The following is a 19564-nucleotide window of genomic DNA, read 5'->3' on the forward strand; positions in this document are numbered from 1 at the left end:
CCGATGTACCTCTTTCCACTAATTCCCGTGATCCCAAGTGTGTTTTCCAAATCAGAAGAGACAAAGACACAGTCATTCTCATAGCTCCCTCCTGGCTGAGGTAGTTCTGCCTGACAGACCTGTTACAGAGGTCCATTCAGCCACCAATCCAGTTTCCAGACTTCCCAGACCTGTTCTCATAGCACCAGGGTTGATACTCCATCCAGACCCAAAGTCACTGCCACTGATGTGTTGCTATTGCCTGGTTGAGTATCACAGACAAGAATTGCTTCCTGCAGATCCTGGAAATTCTGTTACAGAGCAGGAAAACCTCAACCAGATGTATTTATCTAAACTGAAGAGATTTTCAATATAGGCAGCCTAACATGGTCTGGACCCAGTTCAGGCCTCAGTACTGAAGATCCTCATCTCTCTGTTGCTCTCGAAGCAATCTAGCTTTTCATTCAGTTCTAGTAAGGTCCACCTTGCAGCAATCTCACCTTGCCATCCTCTGGTACAGTTGTGCTGAGTCTTTTTTCACTCGGTAGTATCTAAGTTCCTCAAAGGGCTATTACCTACTTTCCCAGAGGACCCTGAATCAGAAAACTTTCTCTTGTGTGGCACTTCAACCTACTCCTGCTAAGACTCATGGAGTCTCCCTTTGAACCTCTCACAGAACTCTCCTTACACCACCTCACTCTGAAAAAGGTCTTCCTCGCAGCTATCACTTCAACCAGAAGAGTGAGTGACCTTCAGACACTTATGTCTGAGCCCTGCTATTCAACATTACATAGAGACAAGGTGGTACTAAGACCTCACCTGAAATTCATCCCCAAGGTGGTCTCAGAACTTCATTTAAAGCAGTCAACCTACCTACGTATCGTCTTCCCAAATCATGCAGCGTTAGGAAAAGGAAATTATGCACATTAGATATGTCCAGAACTTTGGCTTGACCTTGTCAATGTCAGTCAGACTGGCAGGGATGTGGAGTAACCCACTGACCTTTGTAAAACACTATGCCTTGGACTTAGTTTCTACGTCAGATGCCAAGTTCTGGAGAACAGTACTACAATCACTGTATGACTAGTGCAGCAGATACTCCTCATTCCCACCATTCTGAGGGGATGCTGCTTGCCAGTCACCTAGAGTGAGATCCACAATGACCAATATTCAAAGACAGAATGGTTACTTACCCTACAGTAGCAGTGGTTATTCCATATGTTGCAGTCAAGTGTAGATCCCATGACCTGCCCCCCATCCTTGTAGTTCAGACTCCTGAGCTTCAAGTTGTAAGGGAGCTGGGGGAAAGCCTGAGGAGGCACAGGGGGCATGCGCAGCTCCTTTGGACACTGCTGTTCAGAAGAATCCAGACTCGTATGCACAAAGTGCATGCTCACCTCCAGTGAGATGCATGCAGACATCATCTCGAAGAACCACCATTACTGTAGGGTAAGCAATCGTTCCTTTGCCTGTGCTAGCCTTTCCGGAGACTGGGGGATTGCATATTGCATTACTAGTGACCAGAGTCACTGGACTGTCACAAAATGCTATTATTTCGTAGGATCATTTAAAAACATTTTCTTGGAGAAGACAAGCAGAAATCTGATCCAAGGTCTTCCTTTAAAACTATATGAGCTAAGGGTCTGTTCCAAAGGTGCTTTAGCTTCCTGAAAGCAGTGTCTTAGGAAGGATAGGTTACCCAAGCAACAGTCAGCTTTATCTATCAGCGTATTCCATTTCTGGGCAATGAAAGTTTGAAGTAGGTCCTGAATCTGGATTCTGACATACTGGATCATTGTGCACTGCTACCCTGGTCCCACAAGCCAACAATGAATGAATAAATTATGGGCAAGAAGAAAAATCTAAATTGACTGTAAAGTGTATTCAGGTTGAATAATTCTCTGACCTTCAAGATCATTGAATTCTAAAATAGATTTCAATATAGACAAAGGAAATGTTACTTTAGTGTAGATTAAACTTGCGTCTAAGATATAGAAGGATTATTGTGTCTGTTTCAGATGTAATTTCATGCCTGAGAATTTACATTGAAGGAAAACTGGTCTGGATCACATTAGTGAGGGCCCTGTTTTGCTGTCAGTTTAATTAAATGGAAACTGCTGGCAAGGAGACCGGAGGAGGTTTATAGAAGCAATACTATTTTGATGTTGAAACAGGAAACTGTCTTCCAGTTTGAAAGGGACACAAAAATGAAACCTGATATGCATTCTTGTTTACAAACTCCCAGCTAGTTTACAATGGCCTTTGGTGATAAATTAACTTCAATTACAAGTTATAGATAGAGAGCTTTACAATAGCTGAAGACTTCATAGTTATGAAAACTTTGGCCTTTGACAGAGAGATTAGAACTTTAATGTTTTTTTTCCAGACAGTACATTGATCTTCAAAAGTAGGCACTTTCCCCTTTCTATTTTATGTGACTAGATTGACAAGATGTGTAGTGGGTGTTCTGTTTGCTTGTTGCAAGTTTGTTGTCAGGCAAAAAACAAAAAAACAAAAAAACCTTCAAGAACAGTGATTTATCTGTTAACTGCGTTTGGCATGCTGCCTTTTGGCTTTGGTTTTTGAGAGAAGCATATTTGGTTACTTTAATAGGCAAAAGCACCAAACTTCACTCCTAGAAAAAATTGTTTTCTTTTCCCCTTTTCAGTTCTGTTTATTGTATTATGACATTCTGTGTCGTAATTGTACAGTAATTCTCAATTGGAGTGAAGAATAGTGGAGCAGGGCTTTGGACTCCTTCTTCCAGCTGAATTATTTGAGAGCTAGTTGTTCCATATGACTCAGAAAAGTGACTGAAAATGAATGTTTATGCCTTTTAATAGCTACACTTTGACACAGACTGAGATTACACCAAATGTTTTTTCCACCTCTAAAATTGTTTTATATAACTGCCTTGTAGCTACATATTTTGGAAATTGTAAGTAAAACTTGTGAACAGAAAAGGTGATCTGCAATGGGGGAAAATGGGCTAGTGCCCTTTATTGCTTCTTTAAGATGTATAAAAAAGGCCTATAAGGTTTTTTGACCCCCCCCAAAAGGTGTTTTTCATCCCTTCCACTTCTCCGCCCCTTTTTTTCTTTATTTTGGAAGTTATGAGCTTGTCTACCTTCTCTATGGCAACTGGAGAAATAATGACATTATAAGATAGTAAAAACTGAGCATTTGAGAAGGGGTTTTTAGTGAGATCATTAAAGATGTTTTTTGTTAATGCCTGTTGAATTCTGATGCCTAATGAGCACTCGGGCAAAAGAATGTATTTGTGAAAGATTCAATACCCTTCGGGTAAGGTGTCAGAACTACCAATATGCATTATTTGAGACCTGCAAGGGTGAAAAAAGCAAGTAGAAAAAGATTTTTTTAAAAAACACAGCAACAATAACAAACTTTCAGCCCTTCTTCATACAATACAGAGAAGCAAAATAAAAGGGGAGCAGACTTCAGCCAATGCAAAGTATTTTTGAAAATCCCACTCTGAAAAATCTCCTGGTTAAAGGGCTAGGCTTATTTTCTGTCCTTAACTCTTTAGAGACTATGAACATGTTTGTGCAGATATGTTTCAGTCATTTCATCAAATGAATTGTTGGATCAAATGACCCTTCTATTCTGGTATTTGACTAAATGACTAGACCCTGGTCAAATGACTTACAACAATCACCAGTCACTGAGCACAAAGTTGTTGAAGAATATAGAAAATTGCCACATACTGGGTCAGTGGTTCATCAAGTGCTATATCCTGTCTCTGACTGTGGTGCTGAACTAAATAACCCAAGGAACAAGAGTATTACATTTTATTGCATACTGCCTATTGCAAGATAACATCAATCATTCAGTAACTGTGAATGTTGTATAGTTTTGAATCACCATGTGCCAATTGTCTGTTCCAGCTTCGTCTGGAAGTAGTTATATCTATTGGTTTTACACTTCTAGCATCCTGAACAGTTCCATTTTAACAAATCCGGAGCCACCAAAGGAAGATTCTTCTTGAACAGCTTCTTCTACTTTCCTGGTACACAGATCTCAGTATCAAACTGGCTACAAAATATTTCCTTTTCCATATTCCTGATGTCATATTCATTTTTATTTATGTTCTTAAGAACCCCAGGAATGTTTCTTAGATTTCCCTGGTCTCTGCCCACTCGTGAAATGGGTTCAACTAAGTTGCCTCCCTCTTTGCTGACAACCATTATAATTTGATTGATTTCACCATTTTGCTGCAAATCATGTTTTTGATATTGTCTTCCTTTTTTGAGGATAGTATCTCCCCAACTGCAACTTGAAGATCCCAATTACTTCATGTTAAACTGCTGCTGGAAACTAAGCCAAATATAAATGAATATTCTGTGGAAAAAAACTACTTGAACCCTTTAACCCAGACACGAAAAATTGGTGGCTATACAAAGAAAGGCTTTGTAGCAAACAGAGAGCCTGATTCTGTTCCCTTTGAAGTCAACTGCAAAACTTTCATTGGTTTCAAGATTGAGCGCAGCCAATGAAAATAAGTGACTGTAAAATAAGTGTTTCAGAGATGAAGTGAGCTGTAGCTCATGAAAGCTTATGCTCAAATAAATTGGTTAGTCTCTAAGGTGCCACAAGTTCTCCTCTTCTTTTTGCGAATACAGACTAACACGGCTGTTACTCTGAAAAGAGATCCTATTGTTCCTTAGGCCTGGTCTACACTTTGCAGGGGGGAATATAGATCTAAATTACGCAACTTCAGCTACATGAATTACGTAGCTGAAGTCAACGTACTTAGATCTACTTACCGCAGTGTCTTCACTGTGGTAGGTCAACTGCTGACACTCCCCCGTCGACTCCGCCTGTGCTTCTCGCTCCAGTGGAGTACCGGAGTCGACGGGAGAGCACTTGGCGCTCGATTTATCACGTCTTCACTAGACACGATAAATCGACCCCCGCTGGATCAATCGCTCTGGAGGTAAGTGTAGACATGCCCTTAGTTGCCTCACTTGGGTCATCGCCCCACCCTTTTCCATCATTCCAGTTTCACTTCATCTCCTCTTCTGCTCCTGGCACTCTACCTGTGTCCTTCTGTGCTGCTGCCGCTGCTACGTTTCACCCTCCGTTGCCGTAGTTTTCCATGTTTGAATGTCTTCCTTAATGCCTCCCTTGCTAGTCTCCACCCAACATCTTTTATCCCTGTCCCAATTTTTTTTTTTTAAATCTCAGAGGTGAGGGGGTTTATGATGAAAAGTTAAAGTGATTTTGTCAACCTGAGAATCAATCACTTTTCTGTCTGAGCTGTATTTTACCCATTATTGGTACAAGTAACACCCAAGATCATTATAAATGACGGATGTCAGCAGAAGGGGAATCTTTTTCCAGTTAGTTTATATGGTGCATTTCATGTCCCTTTGTGTGTGGCAGTCTCACTGCTTCTGCGATGGTCTGTTCCATCACTTCCATGCTCTGCTGCTGTGGGGAGCTCACATATGTGCTCTTCCCTGGGCTCTGCAGGAAGGTGTTTTATGAGAACCGCCGCAGTAGAGCTGCTGCTGCTTCTGAGGTTAGGATAGTGATTGGTGCTGTCTTTACTCGGGGCCTCTGCAAGGAGCTATGGAAGAACAGGAGGCCGGAATTGGCTGAGGAAACCCCCTTCAGTTTGCAAGGCCCAGGGAGCCCCCCTTCACTAACTGAACCCCTACAGAGAGCCATAGAATAACTGAAACCTGGGGTCAAGAAGGGCCTTGTTCTTCTCTTTCTCTGGACTAAGGAGCATTGGAGGCCTGGGAGGCAGTGGAGGCCAGGAGAGCCACCTTCATCCCTCCTTAGACCCCTGTATGGTGCTGGGGATCAGTGGGAGCAGGAGGAGGTTTTATATCACCTAACATCACCGTTTGAGATTGATACTGCACAGTATATATAGTCTGTCTGTGATAAATTAGTAATGTTTTGTGACACCTTTTGAAAAAAAGGGGATTTTGTTCTTTAAAAAAGTCGGCGCATGTTGATTAAAGGGGCCTCTCCCAGAAACTTTTCAAACACTTTTAAAAATCATTAATGGCTTTCAAAAAACAATTTCAAGTTGACTCTGTCCCTTCACATTTGAGACATTAAACACACATGATTCAAGCAAGGCTGAGCTGCAGCTAATGGTCAGCATCCGAATGCTGGGTGTTACGTGTCTCACACTGAACTTCGCATTCATGTTGTTTCAAGCACTTTCCTACAAAGGATTTTTGGGGTTGCTTTTTTAGTTTTATTGAAGGGGAGTGGGGAGTTGGGGCAAAGAGAAGAGGAAACAAAATGAACTGTTGCTCTTTTCCATCATAAGTGTAGTGTCTGATATGAGCGTTGGCCACAAATAAAAGAAACTTACCATGACGGTGGTAGTTGCTGCACATAAAGAGATTTAGTACTTGTCTACGCTGCAGCTGTGGGTGTGACTGCAGCTCATATAGACATACCTGAGCTATCTTTAATTTAACTAGTTTGGGGACCACCGAAGCCACAGGAGCATGGATTGCCGCATGAACTAGCTGCCTTCATGTGTTTGCCGGCAGGATTATACTCGAGTGGCTGGCCCATGGTGCAACCCATGCTGCTGTGGCTTTAGTACGGTTCGTACCTGAGCTAGCTGAGGTGCATATATGCTCAACCATGTCAGTTTCACCCAGCTCAGCTGGCCAGTGGCACACTGAGCTAGCCAATCCGCTGGAGTTGATAAAAATGAGGAGCCAGTAGAGTCTTCTGTAAAACCAGCGAGGACAGTGTATGAAAAGAGGGACATGCCCAATTCTCTTACCTCTTTGGTTATAAGACTGTGTTGCTCCTTCGCATTAATGCATTGTGGGGCATAAGTAGAGTGGACAAGAGTCAGAGAAAGGTCGGCCAGGAGGTGCTATATTATTTTTTTTGTGGGGTAAGTGGCAGGTTGGTTGCAAAATATTTCACAAGCCTGGCAAAAATGCTCAGATTGCCCTACTTCTGAGGCAAGGAGGGGCTTGACACATCTCCCTCCAACACCACAAACATTACTTTGAATGTCACTAGTGGTGCTAGATATTCTGAGTCTGATCCAAAGACCACTGAAGGAGTCTTCCCGTTGACTTCAGTGGGCTTGGATCAGGCACTCTCTAATTCCAAGCCCACCTTCCAAAACTGAGTTATCCTAGTCATGTTGAAAATTCCTGAGCAATTGTAATGCAAACGTATGCATTATAATATAGAGTTGTAGGATTCTTTTATATAGCACAGACCATTGTATTGAAAGTCTACAAGTTTACTCTTAATGGAGAAATTGCCTTTTAATCTTTGGCACTGAAATAGTTTATATTTGTGCTTGATATTTTTCCTAGATATTTTATATTTGTGCTTGATATTTTACCTAAGGAGAAAGGCTTTGCCAACCATAATGTTGCTGGGAATCAATGCCAGTAAAAAGCTTTAGTCCCCAGAAAGCAAAATGAGATTCTCATGTAGCTAGTTTATTTTATTTTTTCTCGTCTTTTCTAGTTCATGACGGTATGTCAAATAAGTATGTTGATTTATGATTATAGGTATCTTAAATCTATTGGATGCTATAACAAAGCAATGCCAGCTTATTGTTTCTGGCCCCATACAATTATACAATTGAGGTTAGGCATGTAATAAAGCTCTAACAGAAATATCCATCGTAGTGGATTGAATTTCATGAAGTACGATGTCAGAATATTTCTAGCTTCACTCTTAAAGCCACTGTTTGGTTAGAATATGCCTGCTTGGTTTGGCTTTTGAAGAAAGGACCTTTGCTAAATCCAGCTCTAAGCCTAATATGGAGCCACAGCCCAGTGACAACAAAGGAGGACATTTTGACGGCAAGCAGAATATGATAGAATAGAGTAATTATTTCCACTAGAAAATGAGGATCCTGCATTATTTGTACAATAACACAAAGTCATTATTTGGCTACACCGCTGTAATGAAACAATAAAGATCATATTTAATTTAGGTATCATTGCCTGAGGGACTTCTTGTTTTCTTTCAAGTGTTTTGGCTACTAAAACACATTTAAATTCCTAGTAGAGTTTCCCACTATTTTTAGAGAGAGGAATAAATGGATCCTTCCCTCCTCCCCTGCCCACTTACATGTAGACCTCTGGCATTCCAGAAATCTGACCTTGTTTGTAGGGAATGGTTCATTTTTGTAAAATGTAATATGAAGCACTCTTCTGTTTTGATTCCATGAACTAGAGAATTTAATGTTCCAGCTTGCCATGATAAGGATATGATCTGTTTAAGATAGACCCACGAAAGGAAATTAGCTATTGTACTATTCTTTAACATATTGTTTGTATAACAGTTTACTTAGAATAATTTTGAGTAATCTTGAAGTTCCTTTTAAAAGATTTTTTTTGGGGGGGGCCAAGATAAAAAGTGAAGCTTTAAGATATTTCTCCTAAAATAAATTTCAGACTGCCTCATTTATAGTCAGCATGCCTTGATTACTTGCAGACATACTGGAAATTTACATGCGCTTTTCTCCATTATAAAACACTGATCTGTTCATATCATTAGTTCCCTCATGACTAGAGTTTGGCAGCAAGCCAAGGCAGTCTAAATCTGTAGCTGTAAATCGTGAGTTGAAATAGCAGAAAGTGGATTTGTAACTTTAAAAGTGTAAACAGTTTGGAAAATGAAGTAATTTTAGAGTATGATTGATTGCCTTGAAATTGTACTTTAAATTAGCCCAGGGTCTCCAACGCAAATATATGCACTAACTGCTTATTATACATTTTCACTATTCTGTGGAATAATAGCATTGTTGGTATGCTTCTAAACAATGTATGCTTCTCCTAGAGTGACCTTTTAGGAAATGAATAGTTTTATTGTATGTCCATTACTTTCCCTGAAACAACATTTCTGAGTTATTAATTTGACTTGTTCTATAAATAAAGGATTCAAAATGCAAAGCAGCTGCATTACACAGTGTACAGTTTATCAAACCTATACTTAAACATCACCATTTGAAATTGATAATGCACAGCATAAATAGTTTTTCTGTGATAAATTAGTAATGTTTTATGTAGGCTACAGTTACAGAAAATTAGTCCTTGAATATTATAGTAGCAAAAATTATGATTACTTTAGCACAAGTGATTAGTTAACATTATGGGGACTGGCACATCACACCCGCTTCTTTCAAGGGCCCTGGTTCACTTAATTGCATAGTAAGAGTCAGAAATACGCTGACTGGAGAGTTTCTGGATAAAGAAACACAGGACCATTGCTGTTACCGCTCTTGTATATACATCCTTTTTAGTTCTACAGGGATCTTTTGGGTGTCAATATTCATGTAGCTCCTTTCATAAGAAAAGGAACGTAACAGAGATTGTGTGTTTGTACAGCACCCAGCACAATGGGGTCCTAATCCTGATTTGTCACTATCATAAAATAAATATTTGCTACTACTACTTACAATAATAATAATGGACCCAGTTTTGCTGAAGCCAGATTGCCAGTTTTCCATGATGTAAATGAAAGTCACATAAATCAGCTCTCTTGTCTGAATTACATTAAAGCCTGAAATGTGTAGGATGTTTCAGAAAAATAGGGCTTCTAGGAGGCAAGCATTGTGGTGGGAGGTGGGGTGAGTATTGGAACCACCTTGCATTCATGATCTAGCCCAAGAGAAGAATTAGCATTGCAGCATTCTGAGGTGTTGTAACCTGTGGTAATGTTCATGAACAAATTGATGACTGTAGGCTGAGCTGAACCTGCACCAGAGGGCAAACTGGAATGAATAGGAAAAGCATGATGTTAAAAAGGCAGATTAAAAAAAAATTCAAAGAAAATGTTTAACTCAGGTTCCAAAGATTATTGGGAAAATTCTCTGTGCCCATGCATTGGTGCACTGAGTAGGAAGGGAAGAGGATGATGGAAGAGTCTCCTCATTTCCCTCACTGCTGAGCAGGAGCCAGACACCATGTAGACTCACTGATGCCTTGTCCACTAAGCTAGGTGACCAGCTGGTGCATCTGCACTCCATGGTTTCAAAGACAAGTTCAGGGTGTAGTCAGGGCCCTGGCCCCCAAGTCAATCTGCTAATGTCTGTTAGATGCTGGCTGAAGCACTTGATATTGCTTTCCAAAGAGCACTGTACAGCATGCTTCCACCTACCTCTCAGGCCACCACCACTCACCTATCTCAGCTCAGCATCCTGCACCTCAAGATCTTCTGGAGTGGAGAAAGGCCTCCATTTAACCTTTAGAGAGAGAGTGTGTGTGTGTGTGTGTGTGTAATTTAAATGCACTTGCAATGTTTGGGCCTGATGGTGGAACCTTCATTCACAATGGTGAGGCAGTGTGTTTCTTATTCACACGAGCGCTCCCCAAAGCAGTAAACTAATATGGCAACATAGATGAGTCCCAGAATAGCAACAATATCAGAAAGTTTGGAGGCAGTTCCCTGGAGCCTAGACTAAGAGGCATGAGGTCCTGCAGAGCTGAGGCTTTTTCAGGCTGGTCCTGGTTGTTCCCAGTAGGGTGGTGAGGTTCAGTGGACATTGGGAACCTGACTTCTGTGCAGCCCTCTGAGATCTCAGCTACAGTGCGCATCTCTAGTGTGAGTTATGTCCACACACACTGCATGTTTCTGGGTACATAGTTGTTCCAGGATTAAGTACCATTGTTTGCAGTTGTGGGACCCTTTGATAGCAATGTGTGCTGTAGTGCCTGAGGGACAGTGACGCAGTGTTGTCAGCCCCCACCATTCAAATACCATGAGTCAGGCCTCCCAAAATCATAAGAGTGGCTTAAAAACCAGGAGATTTAGAAATAATAAGAAACGTTGGGGTGTTTTGGAGGGGGGGGCGGAGGACGAGGTTCTTCAGGTGTCGGTGCCATGAGGTCACATTTTCAATCAGTTCTCCACAACCACCAGGGCTAGAAACTTACTTTAAAAAAAAGAAAAGTGTGAGAGAGGGAGTGGTGAGATTGTCATGTAATCATATGATGCCAGTAGGCTGGGGCTTTAAACCCCCTCCCACTGACTACCTAGAGACTCGCAGTAAAATCTCAGGAGCTGGCAACATTGAATGTTGAAATAAGGATAGCAGGGCAGCTTTGTCTCAAAATTTCCTTGCTATTTGTCTTACCCGGAGTATAATTTTGGTGCAACGTTTCCAATAGTCTATGTGGCAGCTGGGAAGCAGGCACAGTCGATGTGGATTATTGTCCATTTGTTTCTTCTGAAACAATGTTTCATGTTATATCTGCTGCAAATGAAATAGAATGCAGTAAAACTGTGGAAAATAGCTGCTTATCTTATAAATTCATAAACATTTATGGTTACATAAAAAAGACCAAGAATTCTATAATGCCCCATTTAAAGCAATAACGAATACCTATCACAATAAGTGCCTACTACTACTTAAAGCAAACATGTAAAGGAGAAGTTATAGTCGCAGAGTCTGAATATGCTTATCTTGTATCACTTTAGTTGTGTGAGGCTTGATTTTTGGGATCCAGTAGAGTGCAAGGTTCAGTTCTTCGGCTCTGTCACCCAAATGATAGCCAATCCCTTGAGAGCTGCCTATTTGTTCTCCTCAGTTGTTTCCCAGCCTCTAATTGGTCCTAGCACATTAGTGGCAGCTTCCCTCACAAAAAGTATTTTTCCGTGGGGTTTTTCCCCCTTTTATCTCAAGAGTTTGCAGTTACATTTGTAAAAGAGCTATAGTTTAGAGGTCCGAGTCCAAGAGTGGGAGCCAGGAACTGTTGAGAGCTAATCACATCTCTGTCACTGACTCCTTTTGTGGCCTAGGACATATTACCCTGACTCAGTTATCTCGTGTAAAATTAAGAAAATATTTTTCTTTGTACCTACTTCACAGAGATGCTCTGAGGATTAGTTAGTGTCCATTAAGTGGTTTGAAAACAGACAGCACTATGTATTAACACACTTCAGGTTAATAGATGGTATTTTGGAAGGATTGTCTATTCCTTGGCCTTCCTCTCTGCCAGAGACCAGACTGCACTGTTGCATGAGTTCAACACACATATGGTATGACTTCATGCTCACTTTACCAATAGACTTGCCCACCAGGCCCTCCTGGGCATATTTCACTAGAGGCTTCCTCCCTGGCGGAAGACTTGGAGGGACTATTTGCCTAGAGAAAGAAGTGGGAGGAACCTCACCCTAATGTGGGTTCTGACTAACAATTGCTGCCTTTATCCTCCAGGCATAACCAGTCCTAAAATCCTTTTCTCTCTGTGCCTGAGAATGTAAAATGCATGGAAACCTGTTTGTGGTGCCATTCCAGACTGTTTATACACCACAACCTCTCCTCCAGCCTGGGAAATTGTTTCCTGGCACTCTGCAGAGGAGCGGTAAAACCATAGGCGCAGGAAGTAGGGTGCGGGGGGAGGGGGTGCTGTAGCACCCCAAGGTTTTGCGCCCAGGCTGTGCCCCATGTGGGGTCCCAGCCATCAGCTCTGCTACTGCCTAGGGGCTCCGCTGCTGGCCCTGGGTCCTGCTTGGCCGCCAGTCCCACTCGGCCACCAGCCCCATGCCAGTGGCTCGCTGCTGACCCAAGGTCCATGCTGAGCCGCGGCGTCCCGACCGCTGGCCCCGCATGTGGAATCCTGGCTGCCTTACCCCTGTGCACATCCCCCCCTCCCAGAGCCATGGGCCTGCTCCCAGCCCCAGCTCTAGGGGGCAGTGAGGGGCGTGGACGGGGGGTACAGCTCAGCACCCCCACTTCAAAAAGTGTTCCAGCGCCACTGGGTAACACTGTAACAGTCCTCAGTTAGGCTATGAGGCCTGAAAGATCTCTGAAAGGCTTTCCATCTCTTCTGAAGTGAATGGCCAATACCTGTCATCTTGAATCCTTTCTCATTTGAAAGGGCACATCTCTCCTTTCTTAAAGAGCAGGGGAAGAAGTCTATCCCAGCTCTCCCTGTTCATCATCCAGTCTAGAAAAAGGACGCTTTCTGATAAGACCCCCACCCCAAAAAAACTGATTTTGTATAGAACAGCAAATTGTATAGTAATGTGCCTGATTCAGAGTCTACTGAAGTCAATGGGAGTCTTTGCATTGATTTCAATGGGCTTTCGGTAAGGACATATATCCCTTAACCAGCAGACTTTACCTCTCAGGCTGACCTAACAATTTCTTTCTTCACTTGCACATCTTCTCTCACCATGAATTCTTGCATCTCTCTTAAAGATGCCATTAACAAACAAATCAGAAGGGGCCAAGTCCTGGTCTCATTGAAGTCTGATAGATAAGCTAGTTTTTCAGTGAGACCAGGATTTGATCCAAGCGGACTTGTCAGGTGCTTATTTCTCTCCATTTGTGCATCACACTTCTCTCAGGGCATAACTAATGTTCAGTAACATGGGGAAACCTGCACAAAATTTTCCAAGGGAATTTAGAAGGAAGCTTTCTGACTTTTAATAAAATTAATAAATTTTCGGAACACTTTATCAGATTTCCAGCCAAGTTGTTGGTATTTCATTGCCTGCTCATCAGACACTCTAGATGTGCTTATTCAGCAGAAACATTCCTTTAAAAATGAAGTTGAGGGCTCTTCTTTTACCAAAGATAAGCTTTAATAGTCAAGAATTGGCCAAATAGCACAAATCTGCTCTACCTCATACCCACCCACTCCCAGCACGCCCCCTGCTCCTCCCAATACACCCCCTTTCTTGGCAGAGGAAGGGATCCAAATGTAGGAGCTGCCCCTTCCTAACCCCATGGGTGGATGCCTGGAGAGTTCCTTTCCCCAAAGAAATGAGAATGTGTCCCAGAGTGACTTACCACAGATCACACAGGGCGTCTTCAGCCCAGCTGAGAATCAAACCCAGGTATCCTGAATCCCAATCCAGTACCTTTTCCCCCTCCCTCATCTTTTTCCTGGATATCCCTTAGTTTCCTGTCAAAATGCTATTCAGTGTTATCTAAGAGAGGGCAAATGTTAGCTATCTTTTTCCTCTGTTTCTCCTTTTTATTGTTTTCCTTCAAGATAAGGTATTCCTTGGGACATGAGGTCAGACTAGATGATCACAATGGTTCCTTCTGGCCCTATGATCTATGAATTTATGTTCCGCTTCCATCTCATCTTTATTTTCACTCAGTCATGGAGAAGGAGGAGAGACGCTCCCAGGTGGTAGTGGATAACAGACACTTGTTGCATAGAGATTGGTTGATGGACAGAAAAGACTAAAGAAAATAATTAACAAGTGGAAATGTGTGATTATTCTTATTTTAAAAACAATCACATTTTCCCAGCATTAAATGCATTTTTCACTATGGGCTCTAAGAGCAGAAATGTGTAATTACGCTGAAAAAGATACCATGAGTTTATCTGTAAAATATTTTTAACAGAGTTTTTGCTTCCTAGCTTGATTTTTTTTTCTTTTCTTTGATTGCCTTCCACAAAAAGTTATTAAAATGTTGCAAAACAAATATAAAAGAATACTGGAGCTTCTTAAAATTGGTTCTTTTGTTCCTATCTGGCAGTTGACAAATTGTCTTGTGCTCTATCTTACCTGTTCTAGTGTGAAAGGTTAACAGAGAAAATGGCTGCAAATAAATTGCTACTGAATGTTGTTGAAGATTAAGCATACTGCGTCTCTAGTAAGGATCTCTTTTAAAGCTCTCTATTCCTCCTCCTCCCTGCATGTCTCTCTAACACTTGTCTGTTACATTATGTTTGGCACACACGGAAACATTAAATAGAAAAGAAACGCCTGACTGTGGTGTTACTAGACCCTATTATCCCTCTGTCACATGTCCACATGAGAAGGGTACAATATTGGTCCATATTGATGAAGATTGCTGAAGGTTTTACTAACCACCTTCACAGAGAATTGCTAGAAACAAATGAAATTGAAAATAATATTTTTGCAGCTTTGAAAATCTTACGTAAATCAATGTAATGAGACACACTCAGTAAAATGTAATTATTCTCACTTCTCCATGTGTCAGAGAAATCGCTCTAGTGAGCTCGTTATTTTTATACAGAGCCAGATATTGCCTGTGTGTTGTAAACTGTAAATCGTGTAAAAGGCAGTTTTTATGTATACTAAATAAATTATACCCTGCAAGAATTAACAGGGTTGTAATTTCATTAAGGGTTTCAAAGAGGGCATAAATGTCAAGAGCAAAGCTTAACTGTTTAAATCACTGGACAGTTTCCACCCTCCACCCCTCATTACATGGCTTGTGAGAGTGGTGGCTACTGTACTTGCTATTTCAAGGGGGCCAAAGTTCCTCTGAATTTTCAGAATGATGGTGAAAGGGCTCTTGCATGAAAAACAAAGATAAGGCTTTTGACTCATACTTTTGGGGGTAGTGGAAAGTGAAGGCACTTCATTATGCCTTATAGGAAAAGGTCGTGATAACAGTCCCTTTTAACTAATGGTGCATAAATGTCTCTCTCTTTGTGTGTGGGAGACACAGACTGTTTCAAGCTGGCAGAATAAGGGCAACATAACCTATTTAATCAAGGGTTAGGACCTTTAAATGGAATTTGGTGAGACTGGTGGTGGGTCTTCATCTTCTCAGTTTCCTCAGGTCAGCCATCAAAGGCAGGGTATCTGGGGACACCCAGATGTGGCAGAAATTTGTTGTTACTGATCAAATAACTGGCTCTGGAGGTTCTGTAGAAACATTTTGATTTTGGCATCAGAGAAAGGTATACGTGTGCTCTCTCCTCAGCTTGAGGTAGGTAGCTAAAAATGTAGCAACTAACGAAATAGTGTGAAGGGCATACCACAGCACTGGGCATGCTCAGAATGCCTAGACACTGAAAGACAAAAAGGTGGTTTGAAAACATTAGGTTTTCCATTTATCTCCCAAAGCCCTACTACTAAGCCACATGACACTGAGTTACAGCCTCAAAATTAAAGTTGCTTTATCAGGGCAGGGCAATGAAGATGCTATGTTGCATCCTGGATGGAAGGAGACCAAAACATAGATTTTTTTCTTTTTTAAGTACAATGTATGGCCCAAGTCTTGAAAACACTTAAGCATAAGCACAACTTTAAGCACATGAGTAGTCCCATTGAAGTCAATGGAACTATTAACATGAGTAAAGTTACTCACCTGCTTAAGTGTTTGCAGAATCAGGGCCTGATTTAACTACGCTTCATTGGTGCTTTGGATGGTGTTCAGTGACTGTTGAAAATGGTGCAGTTAAATTGCACTTTGTGAATTGCATTTAACTACAAAGTGCTGGTTCAGTTATGTCTGTGTGAATGATAACACTTATTATCTGGCTGTTCACTGTGCCAATCCCACGGCAGAAAAAAAATGAAATGGTGTTTGAATTCAGTTAAAGCAAAATATATTATTTTTCCTTCATTATTAAAAGGGATTTTTACTGTTTGTTTGCTAAAACTGAAGCAGCTGCCATATTAGGGCATTAGATTGTTTAAAAGCAAATACAGAAAAATAAAGACATTTAAATTATAATCAGCTTGTTTGATGTCACTTGATTCCTCTTCTTGGCCTCGTCATATTCCCAAATTATATTTTATTCCTTTTTTATTCATTCTTTTCATTATCAGCGGAATTGAAGTGTCTTATCAGTAACCAAGACAACCAGGATAAACATTTCTTTCAAAGCTGATGTACATATAACTCGAATGTTCCATATTACACAGAACATTCAGTGTGCTAAAGAGAACAGCGAGCCTTTGCGTGGGTCTATTTTCATTCTCCCTTTCCCCCATCTACATTCTCTTTAGACGTCTAATAAGGCAGATGACAAAACCTTTTGTATCACCGTGTGTGATTTCCTGAAATGATCCATCACCTTGAGGATTTGGGTTGACTCATTCCCAAAACTAGTCCTATAGCTTTAAAAATAGAGAGAGAACAAATCTTTAGTTTCACTTTTGTTTGGGTTGGGTCATACAACTCCAATCTCTTGGGGGGTGATAGGAGAGCACATCAGAGCCCATTTCTGAACTTGGCTGTACCCTTTGCAAGAGCTAAATTTTCTGCACCCTTGGCTTCTGCTGTGTGGCAATTACCAACCACTAACTGGGAGATGAAAAATACCAGACGAGAGAAGGAAGATAGTGTCTCCCAGGCCAGAGAGGAGAACACCAAGAAGGCACACAATGTAATCTGTAAAGTAAAGGTGAGATAGGACACAGAAAATAATTTTCAAACAGACTTTTTTTCCCTTAAGAAAGAAAACTGTGGTCCTCAGTGTGTGATTTGTGAGCTTCGAGGGAGCTGCTGGCAATTGTCTAACATGGAAAGTGTGGAGTGTCTTGAGCCAGCTCTCATTTTCTCAGCCTATTTCACCTGTGGAATAGGCAAGAACAACCTCATAGAGTTGTTTGGTTATGTCCAATGTGAATTTTGCCAGTTTCTTTGGTCTTTCTTGGAAGCATGTTAGCTGAATGGTGGATAGTGCATTGGACTGGGAATTGGGAAAAACTGGGGTGAAAATCTTGGCCGCATTGAAGTCAATCGCAAAACGTCCATTGACTTGGTTTTCGTCCCTGAATTCTCTTACTAGCTCTGTCATTTACTAGAATTTGTGATCTTGGATAGGTTTTCTTTAAGCCCTCTCTCAGTTTCTCTATCTGTATAATGGGGATAATGGTATTTACTCATCTTTGTAAAGCACTTTGAGGGCTATGAATGAAAAGTGTATATAAGAGCTGAATATTATTATGCTTGTCAGCCAGTCCTCTTCAAATGCTAGAAGCACCTCAGAACCTGCTTCCCAAGATATACAAAAGATTCGGTGGGGGAGGGAGCTCAGGAGCTGAGGTTTTGATTAGCTTAATATTTGTTCATGGTATAAAAAAGGATGAGAATGTCTGGCTGGATACTTGTATACATAATTCTCTTTTTCAGTATTAAATCTCTTTCATCTTCTACAAAAATTGAATTTATTATTTGAATTTAAAATGATTTAACAAGATAAATATTATGGAAGATTTGATTATGTGGATCCACTGCCAGTCATTGATCAACATACTCAATTTTGACTTTGTTAAGTAGGACTGGAACAGATCAGATCCAAATCACTAGCTGTAAAATAATGTTCTTCAGCCCCAGGCTTTAAGTACATATTAGATAGTTCTGGGGGTTTTATATGACTGCATTGCCGTGGGATTGAACAGTAGTTTCAGTCTCCAGTAGATTTGTAAGTGTTTTCTTTCTTTCAGATGTTAAACTAATTTTAGGAACTCTCTGAACTGGTGATGTTCTTACAGAAAACAGAGGGGTTGTGGAAATGACATAAGACTCTGTGAATTAGTCCCCTGTTCTCCTTATGGGGGGAAAAACATCTGACACATCCAGAAAGATTTTGTCTGCATTTCATTCTGTATATTGGCCATATATCTTTTCTATTTGAAGTTATCAATTTAAAAATAAAATAGGACAACTAAATATCCATGGAAAATGATTGTGATGGACAACTTGCTAATGTCGCCATTATCCAGTAAACACATTAAAAATCACGTTATTCCCTTTACTATAATACATTGCCTTTGTTCTTGATTGCATTAGCATTCAAACAGAGGGGAGTTGCATAAAACAGGGACATGTAAACATGGATGGCTTTACTTCCTAAAAGTCCTGTCAACAAAGCAGTATCCCTGTTGTGTGGATAATTTACCCAAATTTATTTAATTCTGAAAACAAAGATTTGCAGGTTCATCTAGCAGGGTTAACTAATTATTTTATTTGCATTTCTTCATGAACTAAATGCAATAATTCAAACATTAATATTTTAAAAGTGTTGTAATTAATTACCTAGCCAAGGCATACTGCGTAGTTTTACAAGAACAAATGAAGACAGCAGAAATGAAATGTTAGGCTGGAAATTAAGAGTTCTCTTCAGTGTGCTCCCTCTTTATTGGGGCTGGGGGGAGATCACCGGTATGCCGTAGAACGCAGAAGATGCTTCGCCCTTGTAGAATAGCTGATTGAAGCCCATGGTGTTGAAGTTGAAGTCACAGCTATTTCTTCGGACAAAGGGAAATGGTCCATATTGCATCCATTCACTTCATGACTACCAGAAAGGACAGCAGTGTGTGCTGATTAATTCTCCCCACCCAGCCAACAATAACTTGCCTGCAAGGGCTCTTTGGCTAGGAGAAATGTCCCATGCCCCACAGGACTACTCAGAGATTTAGCATGTTATTGACATTGAAACTGCATCAATTGCACACACCTGACAGTGGACAAGGCAGTTGTGACTGGGTGGTGGTAGAAGGAGCTGGTGAGGAATGGTGGTCCTTATTCACTTGGTGAGTCAATTTAAAACTTTGCACACCAGGTACCAGCTCTTTCTTCTCCCTCCCTTCTCATAGTTCTACTGTTTTTCATAATTATGTGTATAGTTTGTTTATCCCAGTTGGACAGCTGTGTTACAGCTCTTGGACTTTATTGTAATGGACACGTTCATGGTGTAGATTTGTTTTTACTTCCTTTATGGTCCAGTCATTGGTTTTTGTTGAAACAGCCACATGTGTCTCCATTTTTCATACACATGTATACTGATTTTACAGAGAGGTAAAGATAGGAGGATAGTGACCTTCTCTCAAGGGTGGCAGCTCTGTGGTTCATTAGCACTCATGGGGTAAAGCTTTATTA

The 19564-nt window shown here is 40.9% G+C and overlaps 1 protein-coding gene across 3 annotated transcripts in view; it reads left to right on the plus strand.

The window, feature by feature from the left end:
* Nucleotides 1–19564, plus strand: part of ARID5B (AT-rich interaction domain 5B) — a 148059-nt gene that overhangs the window by 41347 nt on the left and 87148 nt on the right. Inside the window, exon 1 of one of the 3 annotated variants that reach the window (XM_037904609.2) lies at nucleotides 16956–17084. The exons of the other annotated variants lie outside the window; for them this stretch is intronic. The gene's annotated coding sequence lies outside the window, so the exon portion shown is untranslated. Of the gene's footprint in view, nucleotides 1–16955; nucleotides 17085–19564 lie in introns of those variants that run through there. 3 annotated transcript variants of the gene reach the window in all.

This window comes from Chelonia mydas, chromosome 7, assembly GCF_015237465.2.
Source record: "Chelonia mydas isolate rCheMyd1 chromosome 7, rCheMyd1.pri.v2, whole genome shotgun sequence".
NCBI lineage: Eukaryota > Metazoa > Chordata > Testudines > Cheloniidae > Chelonia > Chelonia mydas.